This window comes from Protopterus annectens, chromosome 7.part0, assembly GCF_019279795.1.
Source record: "Protopterus annectens isolate FY-2018-M chromosome 7.part0, PAN1.0, whole genome shotgun sequence".
NCBI classification, from domain to species: Eukaryota; Metazoa; Chordata; order Ceratodontiformes; family Protopteridae; genus Protopterus; species Protopterus annectens.
In genome coordinates this window covers 1,272,874,511-1,272,901,444 of record NC_056739.1, presented here as the reverse complement: position 1 = coordinate 1,272,901,444, position 26,934 = coordinate 1,272,874,511, and the positions used below count along the sequence as shown (strand labels likewise).

At 35.4% G+C, this 26,934-nt stretch overlaps 1 protein-coding gene across 2 annotated transcripts in view; it reads right to left on the bottom strand.

Moving 5' to 3' along the window:
- The window catches only part of MAP2K5 (mitogen-activated protein kinase kinase 5), a 3,489,187-nt gene that overhangs the window by 1,757,204 nt on the left and 1,705,049 nt on the right, over positions 1–26,934 (bottom strand). The window lies entirely within an intron of this gene.

The following is a 26,934-nucleotide window of genomic DNA, read 5'->3' as shown; positions in this document are numbered from 1 at the left end:
TTAGTGTGGAAACTCTTTAATATATATAAAAGACACACTTATGCCTCTTTTAATTTGACTTTCTGTATTCTATCTGCAATCTGAACTGTACCTGCCTACTGCACTGCAAAGTATTTCTGTCCTCTCTGTAATTTTGTCCACTACCTGCCTTCGGCACTGTGATGTATTTCTGTCCTCTTTGATTTTTCCAGCCTAACTTCTAATACTCTCTGTAAATATAAAGGTTTTATTTTCCTGTTATCCCAGACCTATTTCTTCCCAGTCTATAGTATATATTAGTCCTATTTTTAGTATTGTACTCAAATTTTTAAAATGGGCGGTACTTAGACCTCTATGATAATTTATGTATTAACCTGTAACAACATTGTTTTTAAAAATGTTTTATTTTGCTATTTTTTTTCTGCACGGAGCTTATCTCCCCGGACCTCTGCTGAAAATGGATATGTATCCAGTTGGACTAGCCCGGTCAACAAATGTAAAATAAAAATAAATTACTACTGTGGTACCCTTTCTTATATGTCAATGAAGAATTTGTAAACACTTGAAAGCATTATTACAATGTCACATCAGACTATTATTATGAGATCCAACTGTCTGTCCTATTGCCTATTTTCTGAACCCCTAACTACAGTCATCCCTATGAGCAAAATCTCCTTTCTCCATTCTCGTATTGACTTAATTCTTAGAATACTTTCTGCTACTTTATAAATATAAAATTCTGTATAGCTGTTGTTATTCTCCTTAAGGCTGTGCATCTGAAATCCTACTCTCTACCTACTTTGTGAGCTTCCCCCTACTTCATCACCCCTTTCCACTTTGAATTATACCTTTCTGCTTGTGTTATGTATATAAGTCTTATATGTGTAGCTCTAAAATAGCCCTTTAAATGAGGTAATCCAAAACCATCTTTTTCTACTGAAAGGATCAACTTGTCCCACTTGACCCTTGCTCTCTTCTCCTCCCAGATAAATTGCTTAAACTCCTTATTAATTATTGCCCACAACTTCTCTAATGGGTAATAAAAATATGCCAGACATGTACATAAAAATAAAGGGACTGAAAACATTTTCACTGCTTTTATCTTGTTCATCATATCCATAAACAAGAGCTTCCAGTGCCAAAGTTTTTATCTTTTGTTTGGTCTCTTCCCACATACATTTGGCTGCCATGACAGAATTTTTAATCCATACTTCTAAATACTTTATTTTATCGTGTCCCCAAAAATATAGGTATTCCTGAACCAATTCATGTGGGGGTACATAGTTTCCAGCTATAGCCTTTGTTTTATCTTCATTAATTTTATATCCTGGAAAGACCTAAAACTGTCTCAAACTGTTCCATAACACAGCGATGTCCTTTTTTTTTAAAATCAGGTACAAAGTAATATCTGCAAACAAAGTAATCTTTTCTTGATTAGCATACCAAATATATCATTGAATTTCTGAATTACTTACTTTCTTTGCCAGTTGCTCTGAATATAAAGCAAATAAAGAGGAAAAGAGTGCACCCCTGTCCAGTTCCTCTGTTCAGATACAACTTGTCAGATAGGAACCCTCTTACTTCAAATTTTGTTTCTGATCCCTTATATATCCTCCTAATTAACCGTGATATTGCGACAGGGAATACAAAGACTTCCACTGCCCTACTCATAAAATCACAGTTTACTGTGTCATTGCTTTCTCTTCATAAAGACCCTCCACAAACAGCAGCATTTTCTTAAATTCTGCTTCCCTATGGATCAATATTGTTCTTCTAATGTTGCCAAATGTTTGCCTTCCCTCCACAAAAACCACACTGACCCATATCTACCAATTTTGTCAACACCATTGTCAGTATTTGCCTATTATAGACATAAAAACTTTATCTTGATTTAAAATTAAAATGGGCCTATATGAAGCTGGTTCTGAACAGTCATTGCCATCTTTAGGTACTGCAGCCACCATAGCTTTCTTCTACGATGTTCCTGTTTTTACTCCTTTAAAAATACTGTTAAACAAAAGCTTCCAGATCTTTTATCATTTTCTTCCCCCCTAGCTTCCAAACTTCCACAGGAATACCATCTATTCCTGCAAACTTTCCTGCAGATTAATTATACATTATTTTTATCTCATCTCCACCTATCTTACCTGTTAAATGTAAAGCCTCATCTACCAGTAACCATTCGTAAGTCTTCCATAAATACTTCCATTTGTGCTCTTCCTTGACTTCCACATTTACCTGCTATATACATATTTTCATAACATTTCCAAAATATCTCTAATACCTCTACAGAATCTCTGGTTATTTTTCTTGTTATAGATTCTCCAAGTCTGGCAACAACCTTTTCAACGTTTTGTTGCCTAAATTGTTGTACTAAATGTTTTTGTGCTATGGAGTTATCAGAAACAGTTGCATAACACTTTCTAAACTCATACATATTATCTGCGAGATTCCCCTTATTCTGCAATAATTTAAACTTTGTCAGCCCCTCTGAATAATTGTTATTGTTTAATCTCATCTCTTTTTCTTTTATGTCAACCTTATTTTAAACTCACTCTTATTTTATCCTACTCACAAGGTATAAGTTCTGAAGAAATTTCTCTCTTGTCTAATAGCTCTTGAAAAATGTTCACTACCCATTCCTTAAATTCCACTCTTTTTAATAAGTTGATGGGAAATGCCAGTGTCTCATTTTTTACCCTACATTTTTACATTAATTGTTATTATCACGTGATATGAAATAGTTATTTGATACGTGCTGAAGCTTTCAATTAAATGCACATGTTCCTTTGAAACACAATTTCTGCCTAATCTAACTCAGTCATTGTATCTTGAAGAATATGGAATTTCACTCAGAGTTCCTACTACTAAATTCACGTCCTCCATACCAAATATTTTTATAAATTTCTTCAGTTATCCACCCTCTTTTGTTATATTTTCCCTTCTATGTCCCCCAGATACATCCGCACTGTTGCAAATCAAGTTGCAGTCTCCATCTACAAGTAATATTCCCTGGTGAAAGCTGATTTCCCCCACAATTTTCTTAAACCCCATAGTAGCAGTTTTATGTGGAAAATAAATACGTGCCAGTGTAATCCCTCTCCCTTGCCAGTAGCCCATTACTACCACAAATCTACCATTATCTTACTTCCCTTTCGTTTCACTATTGGTACTCCTCTAACAGTTACTATAAGTACTCCACGTTTCCTTTGTCCCTGATATTCAGATGAATATATAGCCTGAAATCTTCTCTTTATCAAATTCACATGCTCACTTTTATGTCTCCTATAGCACTGCTATTTGTACTGTTCATTCTTAATATAATTTAATACTTTTACCTTTTTGCTATACCTGTGAGACCATTCACTTTCCAAAATAATACTGAAAGTGTAGACATTATAAGGTATTATTCCCACACACATATATATATATATATATATATATATATATATATATATATATTTAGAGCAGCTTTTTTCAATGTTTACTCCCACTTTTATGTTACATGTATCCACTGTTTGCCAGGTTAGACTTTTATACAGTTGTTTCTTTTCATCTCCATTTGAACCTGTCACATTTTATCAGACCTTTTTGTTTTACTGAAACAAAAAAAACTCAACACTCCCTCCCCAGAAAACCCCATAACCCATTAACTTAAAACAAACATACAAACTATACACCTCTTGAAATAATGAAATTTAACCCTCCTGATAGCAGCAATTATCCCTGACAGCTGTACCCACTGGCAACACCTATCCTAAAATTAAGGTTATCCATGCTAAGGCCCACCTATTTATACTAATTGCTGTCTGCTATTGTCTTATCTTTACTCTCCCCCAAATGTAAAAAAAACAGCTTGTATGCTTTCAGAAAAACATAAACTTTTAGTCTTAAGACAAAGTGCACTTGGCTTTCTTTAAATAAAACTAAACTATACACTGTTCTAATAAATGCACTAAAGTATTTAGGTACAAGGAAAGCTGTCATCTTTTATTCACTTCCAATAATTTCAAACTTTATTTTTTATTAAACTGCTTGCCCTTGTACTTTTTAATTTTAAGATTCACTCAACAAACAATACCCAGAACTCCCAAGATTTACACCTGTGAATAGCTTATCTCCATGGAAACATAAGAACAGAATGTACAGATGCACTAAGCTGCAAACCTCTCAATTCACAATGAATATTTACTCACTAAAGGAAAACTTTCCATTACAGTCACAGTGTTCTTTTATTTTAAGATCCAAATGCTTACACACACAAAATAAATTATCAGACTAAGCCAAGGGTATTTACGCAGACATTCACCTATGCAAAAGTAAAAGAAAACATTTTCAACTTTACATGTAATCAGTGCATTTTACAACCCATCCACCACCAACAGTCCAAGATCATAGCATATTAACTTAAACATGTTTTGGTACAGCCTTTCTTTTCTATTTGCATTGTAATGGCTACATTTGTTACAATTAGGGGGGAAAAGTACTTATTTACTTTAGTATCTTTATCACATACAACAATCACTTAAAATGCTTTATTATATAATATGCAATTTATATAATGAAATGGTTTATACAAATATAGTTAAAATGTTTGACTTACAGTTACCTTTTTCTACTTTCAGTGTCCTTCGAAACATTAATGACATAAAGTGATGTATATGCATTTCAGCCCCCCCCCACAAGTTTAACAAAGTGAATAAAAGTCTGATCTTTCTCAGCCATGTTTTCTTGTAAAGCCATACTTCACAAACATGACTGATGCTTTACAGTCTCAAATTCATTTACCAATTTCAGTGTTGTTGGCCTCCTTCCTGTTCATCTCCATGACGCAACCCCAGACTCCATTTCAAGTCCAAGGTACTTCCAATTTGTCTAGGCAACTCCTGAGCTTTTTTCTGTCTTTCAAGCATCTTCATTTAGAAACTGGAAAGGGTTTCACTGTTAAAGTCTCCCTATGAGACTTATTAGAAGAGTGAAGGCTCAGTTTCTGTTGGACAGACATTTGTATTTCCTACTTATGCTGTTCTGCATCAACAATTACTTCAATCATCCAGGAAAAATTTTCTGAAGACAGCTGGATACAGCAGCTTGAATCTCACGCCTGCCTCTCTACATTCCCTGAGTGCTGGGATAAATTTGCTTATCTTCTGTCTGGTGTACAGTGAATAATCATTTTACACAAGAAGCCATGGTGGTGCAGCGGTAGCGTCATCACCGCACAGCAAGAGGTTCTCCCGTTCGATTCTCAGCTGGAGTGCCTTTTGTGTGGAGTCTGCATGTCCTCCCGGCGGTCAGGTGGCATTCGAAAGACATGCATAGAATGGGCGTGCCTTCGTTGAAGGTTGGGCGCCGAGCTGGCACCTCAGCACCGTAAAAATCTACTGCCAATGATTAGCAGACCGGAGTTCCGCTGTGGCGACCCCTAACTGGGAGAAGCCGAAAGAAGAACAACTCTGTCTCCAATTTGTAATACTTTGCCCTACTGTCACAGTTTAAGGACCAACTCTTTCTTCTGGTATGATTGCATCTTCACTAATACAAGTCTTGTCTGCTTCCTCATGGGCAGGATTAGAACACACACACACACAAAATTTGATTTCTCAATTAATAAATCCTGCTGTGGAATACCAGTCCAGTTGCTTAGTTGTGTCTGTTTCGTCCAGTTTCTCTGATACAGCAGGACATCTCAGGTTTTGTCTGGGTATTGTGTTCTCTAACTCCACCATTTTTTGAAACTGCTCTTGTTGAGCAGTCTCACATTCAGCCAGCCTTTTCTTCATTTTGAAGCACAGTTGATATATTTTTTCTATAGGTTACTGGAAGCCATATCTTGCACCAAAATTGGAGCTTGAATTGTTTTTGTGCTCTGAACTACAAAATTCTCCCAAGTCAGTTTTTTCTCTTCACCTTTTCTAGTTGATTTTCTTTCAAGTTCTTTATGTTTCTTCTTTGCTGGCATCCAGGCAGTATACTTACAAGCCAGTACTCAAATTTTACTAAAACTTGCACAATTACTAGCCCTTACCTTTCAGTTTCTTTTTTCACAAAGGAAGAGTTGAAGTTAAGCTACTGATCAGTATGCAGCCATCTTGGAAGCTATCAACATTATTACAGTTTTGTGGAATATACTGAATCTTGTTGTCCTTGCAGAAAACAATGTAATAAAAATTAATTACACTGACGAGTTATCAAGATATGTGTGCTTAACAGTAAGGCACAATAATCAAAAGAACATGAACTTCACATATATGAAGAGAAATTTTTGATTGACAATGGATGAAAATAAGTTCTCCTAAGATAATCACTATGGCAGAATAGCAGAAAAGTAAAATTAGTCATGCTGTATATCAACTGACGAAACAGATTATGAAACAATATAAAAAACAGGACATTAATGGTATCCAACACAACTTTGAAAAAAGTTAGCTTATCACTAGAAGAAAGTCAACCAAAGCTGGAATCTCCTGGATTTTATGCAGGGTTGCCCATCTGCTATTGTATGGGGAATGTCTGCATCTGAATCTCCCAAAACTGTCCATAAATTTTTGTGAAACAGCTAAGAGAAATTGTTATTGGTGATAATAAAGCAGGCTAAGTATCTTTTTTTCCAGTGGTACCAGATTTTCTATTAAAACTAAGCTTCAGCATTAAAGTAATACTCATATTTACAATATTTCAACAAGCTAAATTTGATGCTTTGCCTCAAATTTGAAGCATAAACACTTGTTTTTGCTGAAGTAAACTGTTTCACTGTTGTGCAAACAGAATCACAGACATGCACAAATAGTTAAGAACATATTACATTCAGTGGTATATGCCTTAGAATGCTACAGAAAGTACAGTTGTGTAAGTAAACTTTTCCCAACAGTTGATACTCCAACAGATCATTGTTGTAGTAGCACAGAGTATGGGATACATCCTGCCAAGGATCGGAAGTCAGGCCAGTACACAGAAGCTTTTGGGTACTTTCCACATGCACCACATATCAGTGGAATACTGAGGATATGCTGGTATAAAAGAAAATGTATAGGAACAAAAATTGAGGGCTTTTATATGTAAGCAACCTGACCAGAATGCAAATTTTGATATTTACATGTTAGGAGAAAGAGGGGCAGGTATAAAGGGAACCTCAACCAGAAAGAGGGGAGAATAAGGCCCAAATTGAATAGGGGGATGGAGGGAGGGTTGCAGTAATGCAACAGTGATATCTTTACTTAAACAAATGCACTATGTTCCTCATTATATCACTGTGCAGTAGCAGATAGCTATACGGGATGACTGCCAAAGCGTAGACAGCTGGAGAAGAGGATGGAGGGTCAAAATCTAGGAGCCCTGTAGAACTGATCTAGCAAATCCTTCTGAGGCTCTAGAAAATTAGTCAGTCTTGTAATGTTTGGTGATGGTGTAAACTGAAGACCAAGAAGCTGCCTCTAGAATGGTTCTAGAGTACACCCCTTTCCAAAATGCCTTGGAAGTCCCCAGAGTTATGGCACAGGGAGTTTAACTTCTTGAGGGAGGGACTCACCATGTTGAGAATAACAAAAACTGGAATGAATGAGATAATTACTTAGAAATTGTCTGTTTTGATACTAGTTATCTTTTTTTTCCCAAAGCACTAAAGTCTTTTGTTCTAGCAATGTAGTATCATCTATGGACATCCAGAGAATGTAGGATTCTCTCACTCCTGTTTTTTTTTTTTTTCAGAAAATAAGAGAGGGAAATTAATGCATTTATTTAAAGTAAATTGAGATTTACTTTATGCATAAAATGAAGAATTGTTTTTTACGGTTACCCTGTCCCTAAGAATTACGATAAAGGGTTGAGTCAGTTATAACTGACATACCCGCTAGCCAAAATAATAGCAATGAGTAAAAGTTTTCCATGTCAAAAATTTCAAATCAGCTTGATGAGCTAAAGGGTAGTACAGTAAGTTTCTCTAAAACATAGGTGAGATCCCAACTTGGAGCTACTTTTTTCAAGGTGGACAAATATGCAGTACCCATGTCAAAGATAGTTTTACATACAATAAGGAAGATGGTAGATCTAATGGCAGACAGGCAGAAATGTCTAAAAGTTGAATTTTAATATGAGTAAAGAAAGGCCCAGTTTGATAGTGGAGAACCAGAAGGGCTCATTATTTTTGTGGCACCAACCAGAAAAAAAATATTCCATTTAGCTAAACAGGATTTTCCATTAGATAATTTTCTAGCCTCCTTTAACACCTGCTGTACATCCTCTGAGAAAAGGTACCTAAGCAGGATCAAAACAGCAGCAGTCAAATGGAGGTACTGCATAAAAGGGTGAATAAGTGATCTCTTGTCTTTTGTAAGTAGATCCAGTCTTTGGGAATGTTGTGGTAATTGCCCTTGGCCATTTTTATGAGAAGGGAAAACCAATGCTGTCTGGGCCAAAAGGAAGTTGCCAAAAATGAATGATTTTGGAGAGTTATTCTGAATCTTTAAAATAACTCTAGTTATCAGAGGAAAGGGTAGAAAGGCATATGAGAACCTACCTGTCTGTATGAAGGAAAGGTATCCTTCTTCTAGGCCTGGATGAACATTCCAGTAACATCAGAAGATGCATTTCCATCCTTAAGCAGTCAATGGAATTTATATAAGAATTTCAGAGGAAGCAGAAGAAGATGAGTTCAGAGAAAAGGCTCCTTTACACAGGGGCAGGATATGGTATCAAAGACCTTAAATAACTATAGTATGCCTAGTTGTAATTTTAGTAGTTATGAACTCTCCTTTATGGAAGAACTGCTGGAAAAAGGAATATTGTTTGTGCCATCTTTTTGTGCTGACCTTAGCAAGACTGCTGTAGAGTTAAAAATGTTTACACACAATCTGAATTTACTATATAATGAGACTTTTTTTTTCAATAATAATTCTTTATTATTTTTCAGCTTATTGATACAAAGATTTGAACAGAAAAAGAAAAGAAAAAAAAAACAAGTAATTTCCAAACAATGCTTCTAACCACAATTCTACAACATATGTACACTATTTACATGAATGCTTCCATCATTTAACAAAAAGGAATAGAGAAGAACATATGAAGAATCTTTTAAACAAATTCACACGGAATCTGCTAAATTTATATGGGAACCAAGGAAAACCAGAATATCATACGACAAATTGATGACCCTGAAAAATAGAGGGGGTTTAGACTTACCCAACTTTGAAACATACTATTTAATAATAAATTCTAATAGAATTTTAAGAATTGCTAATTACGATACACGTAGTAATAAATGGTCACCAAATTGGTTAAAACTGTATTACAAACATGTTGTAAGTCTGAATATTAATCCTAAATCATTACCTTTCCTAGGAAAAGACACGTTTAAATCATATGCTATAATGGAACACATTAAAATAAATATAACATTATTACAAAATCTCTTTAGATCGTTAAATATTATCCAACATATGATGACCTTCCAACCTTTTCATAGGAATCCTAACCTGAGAATTAATAATCAACTAATAGAGCTAAAAAATTTTCCACTTATAATCAATTTAACTCTTTTTGATATGTACCCATATCTCAAATATTCGACTCATGAATTAAGACAGGAAATGAATCTTCCCAAATCATAATGAGATTTTTAAAAGTAAGGTGAATATTTTTACAAAGAAAGATACTTGGAATCCTTCCTCAAACACACTATATCTATGTTTGAGAATATGAATTGGTACTACATATCAAAGAGTCCCACAAGACAAAAAATATATAATTTTAATGAAGATCAAGCTAATACCCTAAAAGCTTTAAGACAAAGACATAATCTAAGATTTATGAGGCTTGGTGAGGGCAGTGTCATCGTGATAATGAATAAAGAACAGTATAATAATGCAATGTTGGCATTACTAAATTATGAGAATGTTTATTGAGAAGTGACTAAAAGTGAAGTTTGTCATGCTTCTTACAGTGAAGGCTGTCATTTGTTAGATAGCTTAGCAAATGAAATGCACTCCATGAAATCATATGAATTTTTTAATGTTAAGTTCTCTAGGTTGGGTTATTCATTTGGAATCCCTGTGGTTCACAAGGATTTAATCAACCCCTAATGAAGCAGATAGTGGCTGCACATGGTTTAAAAATTGAATTCTTAGCAAGATATGCTGATGGTATATTGCAGCCTTTTACTGAACATATACCATCATTTATTCATGATTCCTGGCATTTTTTAGGTAAGTAAAGAAATTTTGGTTCAAGTAAGTTGTTTAAAGGCAATTTTGAAATGTGTAACTATTGACATAGACTCATTACACAACAGTATCCCAAATGGTTCAGGTGTTGACATGGTAAGAGCAACTTTGAGTAAAAGATCTGGTGCTGATAGCACAATGATAAACTGCATATGTACAAAATTAGTATCAGAAAATATTTTTTTTTCATGGTCAGAGACCAATATTACCATCAACTCTCTGGTGTTGCATTGGGGGCCATTATGACACCTGTTTTTGACAATATATTATTAGGAGAATGGGAAGAAATTGTATTACACAAGCTTGATGGTTTTTCACAAGTGTTTTTTTTTTTTACACACTGTATACTGATGGTTTGTTTATAATATGGAAATGTCATAGTGATGAATTTTTGGAAGCTCTTAAAAATAGTACTTCCTTTTTAAATTTCTCTAGCAAAACTGATGAATCAAGTATTTGTTATTAGATAAACTGATTAAAATGATTATGAAAATAGATGTTTAAATTCATCTATTTTTATAAAAAAAAAGATTATTCTTATTTGCATTTTTAAGGTGTCATCCGATGCACACCAACAGAAGTTATTTTAAAAAGTAAGTTTGTGAGACTAGTAGGTTAATTTCCGGAGAGAGAGTTTTTGAGATCCAAGATGAACAATTAAATTTATTTTTCTTAGCGGAGGTTACCCTATCCACTTGCTTGAATTAGTTTCTGAAGAAATAATGTCTAGAAAGTAGGACAGATATGCTCCTAAAAAGAAGGTTGAGTTTGAATGTGAAGAAAAAAAAACATCACAAAAAAAAATAGAAGTGACAGTAGATTTGCAATTACACATTCAATGGACTGTGAATGTATTATGAACGTGGTATAAAAAGCACTGGAAAGTTATATGGAGTAACAAGGACATTCAAAAAATAGTTGCAGAAGCACCTATAAAGTAGAGGTAGGAATAAAAAGGATCTACTAGAACATTACATTTAAAAATAAATGTCTGAGAAAAGTGGAATGTTTCAATGTGATATTTGTTCACAATGTAGGCATACTAGAGTGCCACCATATTTTAAAGTGTTTGGTAAGTAATAAGCATTTAGAACTAAGGGTACTTACACTTTGAAATCACAGGGGTTGTATGTATAGCAAAGTGCTGTTCCTGCATGGCATTTTATGTAGGAAAACTGTTAGAACTTTAAGTGAACATATTTCAGAACATGTCAGAGTCATTAAGAATAAAAATTAAAGGAGTTCCCTATTTAAACACTTGATTGTATATTCAGGGTTTTAAGACGCTTCAGTTTAATGTAATTGAAAAAGTTGATCAAGATTTATGAAGAGAGATTCCAACAAATTTCTAGAATGTAGAGAATTATTTTGGCAGCTAGCCTTAAGTGATGGAAATTTTCCAGGACTGAATGACAATTTGTACACAAATGTGAATTGGGAGGAAGGAAGAATAACATATATATAGTATTTAAAACCTATGTACATAGCACTTGGATCTTTAAAACAGTTTAATACAATATTTTGTTAACACTGATTATTACGTTTACAGAGTGAAAGTGAATGCTTTTTGCAATTGTACAAAATAGATACATGTACACAAGTTTGATTGATGTGATATGTTAAATAATTATGACATATACTTATTGGTTCTATTTAAATTTTTCATATTGGAAGTGTTTCTATTTTCTGGAGACATCTTACTAACAAAGAGACAAAAGTGCTCAAACATTAAGGCTTCTGTTTTTGTGAGTTTTGATTTTTACTTTTTAAATTAAGCAGCACAAGCTGGTAAAATTTCAAAAGTAGAATAAAGTTACTTTTCCCAATAAAAACACAGTAAAAAACACTTCAATATATTTTACCAGCCACAAAAGTAATTTAAACATTTTTTTTTCCTGTGGAGAAACTGTTTTGGAATGATTAACTCAACTTTCAAACTGTTAAAACTAAATGTGTGCTGCCATTCAAAAGTATAGTAAAGCTGTATGACAGTCAATAAAAACACATATTCCTAGCCTAAAACATACTTTCCTAAATAGGAAAGTAAATTTATATATTAAAAGAATATGTGGAAGTTTTTTGCCCAAACAGAACTCATCTGTCAGCAATAGAACATCACAAGCCACCCGGCGATCCTCGAAAGCCCTCAGAGGAGAGCTCTCTTCGGCAACAGGAAAGCTGGACCTGAGTACCAGTGTGGGTGCTTGGAAGGTCCCTTGAAGCTTTACAAACTGGCAAGCTATTATGTCCCATGGAGAATATAACCCATGTATCTTAGGCTACAGCAGCAGTGATCAGTATGAAGAACACAGTATACTTTCAGTGTCAATGTGTAACGCTCTGCAGATGTTGCTAGTTATCAGTTACTATGAAAACCTGAAATATTTTCCTATTTCATTAACACTGCAAATCAAAGATATTTACAAACTATTAAATGGAATCAGTTGAAACCTTAGATGATGCTGAATAACATTATCACAAACACTTGCACTGCAAGTTGTATAGCCTCAGATATTCTGAAAGAGATACTGAACACTGTTTACATTGCTAATTATGTATATGAGAATCATACTTTGGTCTTTCCTCCATCCTTTTTTATAATAAGTATTAACTTTAGTGCCTCGATATAATATGACAGTTTAGTAGAATTGTTCTCTTTTTTTTCCTTTCAGAGCCTGTGGTCACTACATCTGACCCCGATACTGCAAGTGCTCTGCCACAAGAGCCAGCTGCCAAATGTTTGCACTGAGAATTTTTTTATTGTACAGTGTAAGAAAATTTCACTTACAGAACCTTGCTGTGTATTGACTTCAACTAGCCAAACAAGTATTTGGCTTGTGCTGGAAATTGACTTTAATAACCCCCTCTCCTCCAGAAAAGTACTCCTTGCACTCTAAGGACCACTTACTAAGTTGGCCACTCTCCTTTCTCTTGACCAAGACATTATACTGTATATGCCAGTTGCTTAGTATCCATAGCTGCCAGGTTTCTGCCTTCAGGAAATGATGGAAAACCTATTCTACTTTGTACCTCTCTGTTACTTGCTTTGTACTGGCTTTTAACTGATTACGCTCTGTTATAATTTGGCCTGAGAGTGAGTGAGTGAGTGAGTGAGTGTGTTTCAGCACAGTGATGCAGTGTTTGGTGCTGTCGCCTCACAGCAAGAGGTTCTCTAGTTTGATTCCTGAATGGTTTGCCTTCTGTGAGGAGTCTGCATGCCCTCCCCTGTGTTCTCATGGGTTTCAACAAGGTGCTCCAGTTTCCTCCCACATTCCCAAGACATGCTGCAGGTGGTTGGCCATTCTAAATTGGCCCTAGATGCGAGTGTCTGCATGTGTGTACCTTCTGTGGAAGGTTGGGCACCAGGCTGACAGTTCAACACCGTAAAAACTTACTGCCACTCGTTCTGTGGACTGATGATTTGCTGTGGCGACCCCTAATAGAAGCAGCCAAAAAGAGAAGAGGATGATTTTGGTGTAAATGGTAGTTTTACATTCTCAGAATGCATGGTTCTCTAATTTGTTGTTTAAAATGAGTTTACACACACACTGTGTTTCTGCAAAGATTTTTGTGAGGGGTCCACTTTCTTTTCATATACTAAAACCATGCTGTACATCAACTGGAAATCCTCCAACCTATTCCTAGGTAAGTGGATGGTATACACATGAGCATGTTCTATAATAGACTGGTATTGTCTTGGATACATCCTGCCTTACGCCTGTTGCTTGCTGGCAAGGGGTGTGTGTGTGTGTGTGTGTGTGTGTGTGTGTGTGTGTGTGTGTGTGTGTGTGTGTGTGTGTGTGTGTGTTCACATCCATATGTCCATGCTGCAACAAAGCTGTAAGCAATAAAAACGCATCTCAGACCAGCAATGTCTGCATCAAAGTACTTTACTAATAAATGTACAAATCATAAAATATTTTAAAAATGCCAATATTTTTGGGGGCATAAACTGTAAAACAGGCCACATATAAAACATGAGGGTTGTACATGAATCAAGAAATGTTTTAATTACTTATGCTTAACAACCTTCACAGGTGACACATGAAGACCTAACTCACTCCTGCATGCCTTTGCTAAAATGTCAGACTGTTTTTGAGGCAAATATCTGAGCATGTGCAAGGCTTTCTAAGTGCCAACACATTGCTTCCATCTTTGCTATGGAACCATGATTATTTTTGGTGCCTCACTATTACCAGCAGCATGTAAGGGTCTCAAATAACTATAATGCCTTTGTTCTGGCCACATGTTTTGGCTTAGTAAATCATACTTTGCTTTTTTGATAAGCTCAAAAAAAATCATAATTTTTAGTACTGATCAAATGACACAGTGTGGGATTCCTAAAGACAAAAAGAACTTCATAAAATCATACAAAAAACAATGAACATGCATGAAAGTTACAGCTTATAAACCACAGTGCTATAATGCCAGATAAAGGTACAGAATTGACAGCACAGTGTATCCAAGCAATAGATTACAGAATGGTAATGAACAAGATGATATAGAAAATCAAGCTGTTATCATATTGAGTGTGATTCTTGAAACAAAGCATTGCAATGCCTATAAGGGTTGAAGACATAACAATAGTGTGCGCACAAGAAAAATGAGAAATTAATGGATGGAATAAGCATGACTCTTGTGTATCCAGATTATAGTGATCAAAATGAATGCAATGGAAGAATGTATCACATACCCAGCCTATAATCCCACCTTAGATAAAGTCTTATGCTAACTAGTCAATGGCTCCTTGCCCAATATTGGGTAGACAAAGCCAAGCTGGATACCACAAGACGAGTTGTGCAGAACTTGAACTAAATGGACAGCAAGACTGGCCCATTTCAATAAAGCTAATGATTTTACAGTCTGCTAAATACAAACAACACATACAGGTGTTCATATCTGACTGCTCATTAACATCTTTAACTGCTCATAAAAACTTGTATAATATAAATTATGACTCTAACCAAGAAAGTTATGTAGTATAGTTTGTCATTAATACTGACAAATTAGCTGCTAATCTTCACTTTACTTATTTAGGCTCAACAAGCTGGCTCAGACACATTAAGACAGAAAAGCCAACCATTATGTAACTCTTTTTCCTCTTTTTTTATAATTCATACTGTGAGTCATCTGCATTTATTTTCTTTGGTATCCTAAAGCAATATTCAATTTGCAACAACGAAAAAACGTAACAACCAGGAACCAGAGAGAAGCAACCAAACAGCAAAAGTACACTTGTGGAAACAGGTGCGCGACACAATTCTTTTAGCGTACACCAAGTTTATTAATCTGCTATTCGTCCGAAGACTTCATCAGAAACAAACAGCCACATAATATTGCAGCCATATTTAAACCAAATTTGTTAACCGGTAGGAAAACACTGATGTTAACCCCTAATTCATCAAACAGAATAAATGACAGATTTTCTATACTTTTAAAAACATTTGATGTTTACAGCTTCATTTAAACTAGGAGGAAGGTGAGTAGCCAACCGAATCTGTCACTCAACTTCCTTCCTTTCAACTTGATTCTTGAAATCACCTCCCTTAAGTCCATATGTACCAAGTCTAAAACAGAAAAAAATACATTTCTTAAAATTGGAACATTTTACAGAATGCTTGTACAACGCATTATTCTCATCATGTGTCGTAATAGCATATACATGTTCCCTAATTCTAGTACCCAGACTTCTGGTAGTCATGCCAACATAAAATGCTGTGCATGACATACATAAAGCAACATAAACAACCCCAGTAGAGGAACAATCAAATCTACCTGGCACTTATATAGTTCTATTACAATATGATAATTCTATTAAGGGACCTTCAGAAATAAACCTACAAATCCTGCAGTTCAAACATATGTAAGTACCAAAAACCTTATTTGTACAAGGTGTTATAATTTTCATCCCTGAAAATTCTAACAGTTGTTTAATGTTTCCATTTTTCTTTTCTACAAACTGGGGTATATCCTCCACTACTTTTGCCAGGTGCTCATATCCTAGCAAAATTTTGCAACAGTTTTTGACAATATTTTTAATGGTCATGGAAATCCACCGTCATGTCCAAACAAAACCTTGAAGCAAAATGGGAATTAAAAGATTCATCTCTTGCTTCATTGGCAATCTGTTGACTAGCGAAACCATGTAAAATAATGTGTGGAAATGTATTGGTTCTAACACTAATAATGTCATCTGTTGTATTATTAAGTCCAAGCTAACCTCTTTCCAAGAATAACTTCTTGATAAATTCTATTTCATTAAAAAAATCTTGGTCATCACTGACCACTCTGGAGGCTCTAATGTATTGGCCACATGGAATGTTCCTTTTAATGTACATAGGATGCCCACTTTTGAAGTGACACAGCTATTGCTAAAAGTTTCTTTTCTGTGAATTCTAGAAATAAATGTGGCACCATCCCACTCTAAATCTATGTCTAAAAAGTTCACACGAAGACCAAAGTTTCCAGTTGTAAATTCTAGAAAAGTGCAACTATTATTCAGTTCTAGCATAAAATTATGCAGATCAAAATCAGCTTCTAAAACAATAAAAAATAAATTGACAAAAAGGCAGTACATCAACATCTTGTCATACATAGAAATGTGTGGTAACAATTCTTTCTCCCACCATCCTAAAGCTAAGTTAGCAAACGAGGGGGCCTGCCAGCTCCTCCATTGCTACCTCATTTTGTTTGTAAAACTTAGTGTTAAAAATAAAATAATTGTTCACTAACACTATATTTATTAAAGTTCTATATAGACATAGTTGATGTGTGTTGTAGTGCCCATATTTTTGTAAAAAAATTACTTAAAAATTATAACCCTTCTTCTACAGGAATCGACGTATAAAGGGAAGAAATATCCAATGTATCATAATAAAAGAAAGAATATTGTCAGAAATTTCTGTCCTCACATGCAATTCTCTAATTTGATTAAGGAAATCCCATGAGTCACTAATTGCAATTCCAGTTTCTTAACCAATGGGTTGAAAACAATCAAGAAACAGAGAAATATTTTCTGTACTACATCTAGTCGCAGAAACTATTGGTCTAAAGGGGGAGGGTTCTGAAAGTTTTTATGTAATTTAGGGATACCAAACAGTACATCTATTTTTGGTTCATCGATATGCAAAAAATTGAACAATTCCAGATTAATATCAGAATTCATTAGCAACTCATGTAAGTTGTCATATACATTCCTATGACTTTTCAACACATTTTCTAACCACTGTGTAATCTGATTCATTGCTGAGCATTTGTTCAATTGCATTAACATAACTCTTTTGTGTCATTATGACAACCCCCCCCCCCTTGTCAGACTTCATATATCTAAGATGTTTAAAACTCCAGTTATAACCCAATTCTACATCATACTATTAAGGTATTTGAAAGAAGTTGTGAAGAAGAAATAAAGCAATGCTGTAAGAACAAATCTAAAAATATGTTTTTTTAATTTAAGTCAGAGTGAAATTAGAGTTCTAAATAATTTAAAGAGTTTTAAACATAGTAAAATGTGCACAAGCATTCTGAAAGTGCTCAATCAGAACAAGTGTAGCACATGTTCCCTTATATAGCCTGCACCTGGATACACACCTCTTCCCCATTAAAGTTGTTACTTCATTTACTTCCCCCTTGGCCTGTCTGCCTATGTGTACTCTACCGGATATAAAGCATCATGAATAAAAAGAATATTGTCAGCCATGTGTTGCAGAAAAAGCAGGATACACATGTGGCCTATAAATATATCAGAAATCCCTTGATCCATGGATCCAAGATCTGTATTCTGAACAATGTAACACAAAGCTGTCCAAAACAATTTTCCCTTTAACCTTTCTTCCAGTACATTCTACAGCAACATTAATGATATGTATGAGAGTGCTGTGCCTTGGTAAGTGTTGTCCTAAATAGAGGACTGTGGAGTCTTTGTTTGTGTCTTTTGGCTTTTTCCCGGTTAGGGGTCACCACAGCGGAACTCCGGTCCACTAATGATTGGTAGTTGATTTTTACGTGCCGAGTTACCAGCCCTGACGCACAACCTTCAATGAAGGTACGCCCATTCACGCATGTCTCCATGCAGAACACGCTCTAGCTGAGAATCGAATCAGACAGCGTCTTACTGTGAGGTGACAACGCTACCGCAGCACCACCGCCGCGGGTCTAGGGACCCAAAATACAGTGTCCCTTTAACAGTGGTAGTCACAGGGATGTTCTCTGCTCCTACAGGTATCCTTTACTTGCTACAATCAACAATGTAGTCCCTGAGTTACTGTTATGACTTACAACACATTACTGATGACATCTGTGCACTGCCTAACAGAAGTAATTTCTTTTTTTCTATACCTTTTGCCTCCTTGAACAGGTTGATACTCAACCCCCTTCAATATGCTCAAATAATCTTTCCGTGGTGCTGAAATAACAGCTAAGTGGGAGAAGACAACCATCTATGCAGCCAAGAAGCAGTGATGGTTTTTTTTTGCATCTGGGCAACATGCTGAATGCTATGGTGGTTTCACATCTGCAGACTTCCAAAATGTCACTTTAGGGGCAGACGCACATGCAAGTGCACTAGTTGAAATGCAGCTACTGTAAATTTTTTTATTTAGTTTTTTTATTTAATTTAATCTCTGCTCTTTAATACTATATCTTGGTATTTTCTGTTAAATCTTTCTATTACTTTGTGATAGTATTGTTGTTTAAATTCTTTATGCTATTTTGGAGCTTTTTTCCCCGGGCCTCTACTGAAAATGGAAATATATCCAGTTAGTCTAGCCCGGTAAACAAATGTAAAATAAATAAATAAATAAAATATTGTGCTGCGCACAGCTTTTGGGCATACTGCATGTTGAAAACCTTGTTTCCACTAGCAGCCAGTCATGCAGTGGGTTGAGCTGCTTCTTTTGTTCCCAGGATGCGTGAGTTGGCATAAACAGATCACTCCCACCCTCCCTTGTCTACTCACCTAGCACTCAGGTCACTAATCAATTTCAGGCCATCGAGGTTCCAGGGTTTCATCCCTCTGAACTTTAAATTCAGTTGCTTGACAGATATCTTTTGCTATGATTTCTATTTATCTAACCAAATCAGTTCTGCCCATGCAAATACACTACAACGTGGCCTGTAGGTCTAAAAGCACAATATTTCAACAGCACAGCTTTGAGCAATTTTCAGCTATCAAAACATTAAATATGTTTTACTCCGATATCTCGACTATGAGCTATGCAATTCAGTAACCTAAAGTTTTGTAAAAGAAATGGAAAATGTTTCTGTTATGCCATCAAATGATAGATTCAAACTCATGAATGCACTACAGTACAAGATTCCAGCTCCTGACTGATGCTGCACTCTGTGACCTTTACAACAAAAGATTTACACATGGTTCAGATGCGTCTTGTTTGGGCATCTGCACAGAATTATAGGAATACTGTAACATTTTTTACCAGTCTATTTGAGCTCCTTGCATTTTTTCAATGGTTGTAGCAAACTGCTATTACTTAACAGTCCGTTTCCTAATGGCTATTCACTTTGCACATCTTACTATCGAACAGTTCCATGAGAAGAACCAGTTGACTTGAAAAGGGGGATTTTCATATCATCCACCTTCTGAAGCTGCAATATGACCACTTATTTGGTCCATCAGTACATGGTGTCCCACAATGTATGGGAAAATACTGGCCACAGCTTCTCTGCACTAACAGACATCCTGTTTAACATGCCTCAGTACTTGGATAAGCTGAGGCCAAATCATGGAGTGTCTACCAAACCTAATCTATGTGTATTTACACACATTTCATATTACATGGGTATTCACTACAAATCATGGAGAAAAGTGTACCATAACCCTGGCATTTGTGAGTGTGCATCTCTGACATATGGTCTTATCAAATGTATACGGTTCATACTGGTACAAAACAATAACAAGCACAGTACACAGATTCATCTGAAACATTTCATGCTTTATTCCACTCAGAGGCTAAACCTCATCAATTTACGTTTCCATCACTAACATGTCACACGTACTCTGCCTGCACGGAGACACACAGGTTGTGTGTGACCAGAAAAGTTTCATAGCTGGAGATGGTTCTGAATAGAATCATTAGGTCTGCATCCTGCAAGGACCAAACACTGTGCAAGACTGATAAAAACTCAGCTTTTCTTTTTCTCTTAGAATATTGAGGAGTACTGACCAAACCTAACAGACTAAATACATATGTTATGTATATTTATACACATTTCATATTACAAGGGTATTCACTATAAACTGTGGAGAAAAGTGTACCATATGCTGGCATTTATTAATGTGCAGTTTTGATGTACTGTCTTATCAAATGTGTGTTGTTCATACTGGTATAGATAATAAAGAGCACAATATACAGATTTTTTATGAAACATAAGGTAGAATCTGAAACATTTCATGCTTTCATCAGTACAATGGATGGTATTCAACAGAAACAGATTAAGCACAAACAAGTTCAACACTTCCAGTACATTAATACTGCATTTTTAAGCATGGAACACTAGCAATGGAATTAAAAGAAGTCTTGCGCTCCTCCATTCCTCACTACATATATTATGTTACACCTGAGAAATGTGTGTAATACTGATCTATATCTCTTAACATAAATGGATTGTCACGTGTATGGGTCTTAAAGTGGCAAAAATGAGACATGAAGGTGAGAAATGGGCCTGGAAAGCAGCTCCTTCTCCTAGTTCATGAATTTGTCATGCTCAGAAAGCTTCATGTACACATTTACATGCTAGTCACAAGGTCAAGTTTAGTTTGGCTTGTGGATGCTTTAATTCTATACATCTTTTATTTGGTGGTGAGATGCCTTGTGTAGTTGCACAGAGCAGGTCTTACTCCCTTGATACCAGTACAAAAGCTTTCATCAGTGCAATGTGTAGTATAACTCGCTTTCTTGCTATATACTGTGATACATTGCCTCATGCATCAACATTAGTATATTCCTGTGAACTTCGGGTTGAGGGCTGACCTCTCATCTTCATTTTGAAATGTGTGGCATAGTGGCTCAGTAAGTTACCTACGTCATGTATGTTTATGCCAATGTGGACTTCTATGTTGTTCTATGCCAAGGAAATGGTAACACAATGGAAAAGCTGGTGCTACACAGCAACAGCTGGTTGGTATACAAATAATGGAAGGCTGCCTGAACAGGTGCACTAACATTTGATATTTCCTATGTTTCTATGATAAGGTGCTAGACAATTACACCAAATGTAAGGTATGAGAACACAATTTAGCATGTGTTATCTGGACATTACTACTTGTATTGTGGATGGTGGCATTTATGATACCGTACTTTGTGTTTCCACACGTCACTGTACAGACAGCTGATCCCCAACCTTTGTGGTGAGTTTCAGAACGAGCAGGCCTCACTGGCGTTGGTAACATAGAGACACTCTATAAAACAAACACAGTCATAAGTTCATAAATATCTATAGGTTTGCCAACAAAATTTCGATGGTTCTTTCTTGAAAAGCATGTGGCTAAAAGTAAATTTTCAAAGCTCCACAATCTCCTACCAAATGACATTTCTACACTTCCCTCACTATCCATTTTCAAAAATAATCTGAAAGTATATCTCAAATCTCACTGGCTATGTTACTGTTCCAAACCTGACTAGCTCTATAGTCACCCTAAACTCTGATCTTCCCCTTCTTTTCCTTCAGAAAAAAAAAAAAAAAAAAAATATGTTTTTTGGTTCTGCCATATTAACTGCATCTACTGTTAAGAGTTAATTCTATACTGACAATTTACTTTGAATTGTTAGAATTTATCCTGTAAATCAGTCTGTTTTTGCTTGTATTTTTTGTATTGATTTTGTTTATATGCTTAACTCACAGAAATTTGTTAATTTAGCTGTATTTACCTAGGAGCTTTTCTCCCCGGGCCTCTACTGAAAATGGACATGTATCCAGTTAGACTAGCCCGGTAAACAAATGTAAAATAAATAAAATAATAAATGGTGTTAAATTATCAGGTGCCATACAGATGGCTTGGAGTATTAGTCATGAATCCCAGTTCATGACATCAATCAGTGACAAATACAAAGTGCAAACCCTGAAATATCTTGGTTATTGGTTATAAAACTGAGTAGCAAGTAAAAGACATAGAGACACTCTATAAAACAAACACAGTCATAAGTTCATAAATATCTATAGGTTTGCCAACAAAATTTCGATGGTTCTTTCTTGAAAAGCATGTGGCTAAAAGTAAATTTTCAAAGCTCCACAATGCCGAATTGGAATAATACAAAATCATAATGAAAATAAAACTTGATTCGTTATTATGAGTTTGTCATTCTGAATGGAGCTCGATGTACAGTGAGGAGCAGGGAATTTACCCTTTTCCTCATTGTAGTGCGACCTCTGAGTTGGATATATAATTTGCAGGGGTGGGGGGGGCAGCTCTCCATTAAGGAGGGTGCGGGGGGGGGGGGGGTTGCACCCCCACTTAAAATGTAAAAGGACATATGGACATTCAAAACCAGAAGTCTGGTATGTCGAATGTTGATCACAGTGTTTCTGACTTTCGACATTTAGGCTAGATGTTGTTTTTGACATTGTATTTCGGTCTTTTTGCTTAAAAAATGTTTTGCCTTCTTAACTTTGATGGTAAACCATGCCTATACACACACACACAACATTCATATATATATACATATATATATATATACATATATATATATATATATATATATATATACATACATACATACACACAAACATACATACGTATACATATACTTTTATATATCTACAACTATGTATATATATATATATATATATATATATATATATATATATTTATTAGAGAGAGTAGAAATGAAGGAAGCTTTATGGCAGAGTAACCTTCAAGCAAATAAATACCCTGGTCTTAGAGATAGCATATGTAATTTTTTTTTCACCACCTACACATGAAGTACGACCATTAAATATTTATTTATTCATTCTTATTTTGTTGTTGCGTTTATTACACGTTGGTGCTGGTCGCTTGTTTACTTATTTTCAGTGATCAGCCACAGTGTGAGCATGCAAGTCAGTTAGTTAGATAGTTCATTTAAGTTCAGTGTTCTTGCTATCCATCCTGATGTATTTGTATATAATAAACTACTTTAACGAACACCCAAGCTTCAACATCTTCTTTATGTATATAAGAAGAGCAACATAAAGGTTGTGCCTTTTTGCAATGTTAATACTTAAAAGTTATTTTCTCAGATCAAAATACAGCACTCATAATGCAAGAGGAAAACCTATTTTGTACGTCTGGACTTCCACTGAAAAAAAAAAACATTAATTCTTGCACTCACTGAAATCGGGCTTACAGGCTAATGATACTATTATATTAAGTGATATCAATGTAAATGCAATAGATGCAAAATCTACACAACTCAAAAGAAATTACAACACAAAGGACAAAATAGGCTAAACATAAACCACAGCTGCCCATGTTATGACGGTGTATGGATAATGAAAACATTTTAAAAAGTTCTGTGCTGCAGTCTGATGCCTTCATGTGCACTGCAAGGAACCTGCGACTGTACCCTTATACATGCTTGGAGAACATGTGACATAATGGGCTCCCTCCCCTGCACCTCCAAAGTTTTTATCACTACTGCAGTCAGACCAGTCACCATCCTTTAGCATCCCTGTCGATGATGGTCTGCCGTATTTTGCTGAAATCTGAGGATTCCCTTATTGTGTAGATGTGCATATGCTAAAAAAAAGTAACATTCTTTTTCTCTTTTACTATTACTGTTTATGTCAACTTCAGCAACATTAACAATAAATGTGCTTGTGGTTAGTGGCCAATACCATCATTAGAAACAAAAAAGGCCTAAAAAATGCATACATTAACACCGGCAGCATCAATGACAAATAAGCTATTTTGTACGTCTGGACTTCCACTGAAAAAACATTAATTCTTGCACTCACTGAAATCTGGCTTACAGGCAATATATCTGCCATTTGCCCCTTCATACAATCTAACTATGATATCCTCTACAACAATATGACTGGTGCAAGATCAGAAAGTGTGTGTTGTGCTTCTTATTAAAACAAACTCTTTATCAGACATTCTTAATTTCTCCAGTTCTCAAAATAGTAATGTCAGAGCTCTTAATTGTACAACAAATAACCTCACCATAGGAAATCATACACAACTAATTGTTTTTGTAATATACAATCCCCAACTCTCCTCAGTAAAATCGTAAATTATAGCTTGTATAAAGGCTTCCCTAATGATACTATTATATTAAGTGATATCAATGTAAATGCAATAGATGCAAAATCTACACAACTCAAAAGAAATTACAACACAAAATACCCTTGAACTACTAAACAATCCTACCAGATCAAATCAGCTGTCAGGAAACCATATGACTCTAGAGCTCATTACTACAAATAGTGGATACTGCCACTCTTGCATCTCTCTATTTCACTGCCCTGTTCCCTCCTACTGGCCTTTTAAAAAGACAAAGATCCCAGCAGAAACTGTAATATGTGAACCATTCCCAACCCATAAGCTTCCTATCCTGGACCAAGTTTTGCAAAGCATCTGGCCCCTTATATATAGCTCATAAAAAAACTGAACAAATACATTGGCTTACTATACTAATACCCTCACTTCCATAGAAGACTTCCCCTGATTTTGGAGGAGACTCTGTGGTCAAAAATACAATGATCTCACTAGTGATATTAAAACTCTCATGAAACAGAGGGAAAAGGCATGGTCAGCCTGGAGACAAAACCAAAATAATTCTATCCTCCATCAAACATATCAAACACTATGAAAGGCAAACTGGAATAGCAACTAATTTGGCCAAATCCATACACTTAAACATGCAAGCCGCTGCCATCAATACTCAAACAGTGCTGGTAGGAAATAAAGGAATTAACAGGAGAAGTCACAAAAATAAATACTCTCCCACTTCTTCAAACTGTAACAAGAAGAGTTTCTAACCATAAAAGGTAAAAACTTTATCACTACCAGTATACTAGAAATTACCAGTTTCTTTTTGACTATCTACCCCATCTCAGCACAACCCTCCAAACTTCTCTAAACCAACACTATATGAAATGTGCAGCAACTTTCTATTTTAGAGAGTTCTCAGAAAAGCAAACCATCACACTGCTGAAAAATGTTTAAAACATCCTCCAAAGTCACCCAGCAACATCACACTTTCCTAAAAAGAGCAACAGATAAAATTGCCAAACCCTATACCACCATATATAATACTCCATTATAACAGAAATAGTGTCGCCAGCCTTAAACACGCCATCATAATTCCACTGCCTAAATAACTATCACGGACTTTAGATCTCTCAAAATACTCTCTGGCCACTTGCACAAATATATGAAAAAATCCTCTACAAATAATGGAACCTATTAACAGTCATGGTTTGCTATCAGACACAATTTTAGAAATATCTAAAGTACCACCACTTACACATTGCAACAGATTCCATTTTTTTCACATTAATAATAGTCTGATCACTGGTGGGATATCTGTAAATATGACCAGAGTATTCAAAACTGTTAACCACAATGTTCATATGGAATCCTGGGTTAATAATATCCTTTATTCTCTATACTTCTTTAGCTTACCTCTATTCTTCTCTTTTTTTCTCTTCTCTTTTTTCCTTTTTCCTCTTTCCCTCACATGTTCATTATACATATATTATACATCATGTCTTTCCAAAAAGAAATCACTGTATGCTATGATATGTTATCCTGTGCTGTAATGTATATGTATACTGAATTACTGTTAATCCGACTTAGACCTCCCTGTATATATATTTTTTACAACAATAATGGAGCTTTTCTCCCCAGACCTCCACTGAAAATGGGTTTATTCTGACCCAGTTCGACTTTCCCGGTAAACAAATGTCAAATAAATAAACTTAAACTTAGTTCTGGCCACAACACTATCAAGTGGTTCCAAAGTTACTTTGAGAATTGAACGTTCCAAGTCCACACTAACAACCTTATATCATCGCTTAGCACAATAAAAATATTGGAGTGCCACAAGGTTCAAGTCTGCATCTCATTCGGTCTTCATTATTTATTAATGATCTTACAGACGACCTCCTATCTCTTGATTTCATACTGTATGCAGATGACATCCTTCTGTTACAAGGCAGTAAATGCCCTTCTGATTGCCAAGTTACGCAGCTGGGATGATTGTAATCATCTTCTAATTAACTAGACACACACACGAGCACACACAAAAAAAATAACCTTATGTCAGTTACAACCCCTCAAAAACTCCCTCATCTACCTCTTATTAACAACACTGATAAAACACATCATTTCCCTTATTTCTGAATAGACTTAACCTTGATCCTTCACTAACTTTTTCAATTCATATAGAAAAAATAAGTAATACAATACTATCTCAATGTAAACTCTGTTACAGAGTCTCTCATCTATACTCCTCTTCAGCATCCCTAGCCAAAAATGTTCTGCTCCCTAAATTGGAATATGGCATTCTTCTGATTACCTTTTACTCAGCACAAAATTTCCCAAAGATGTCAGATAACAGGAAATAACATTTGCTGATTTGCCAACAGCAGATCACAATATTGTAATGTTCTATGTCTAAAATATGTTCCAATCACTGAAAGGTCAGTTTATCTCCTAAGGGACTTTTATTCATAAAACACCAAACAGTAACTATTACATACCTTTTAGACAGAAGCAACTCATCTAAAACTAGGCTTA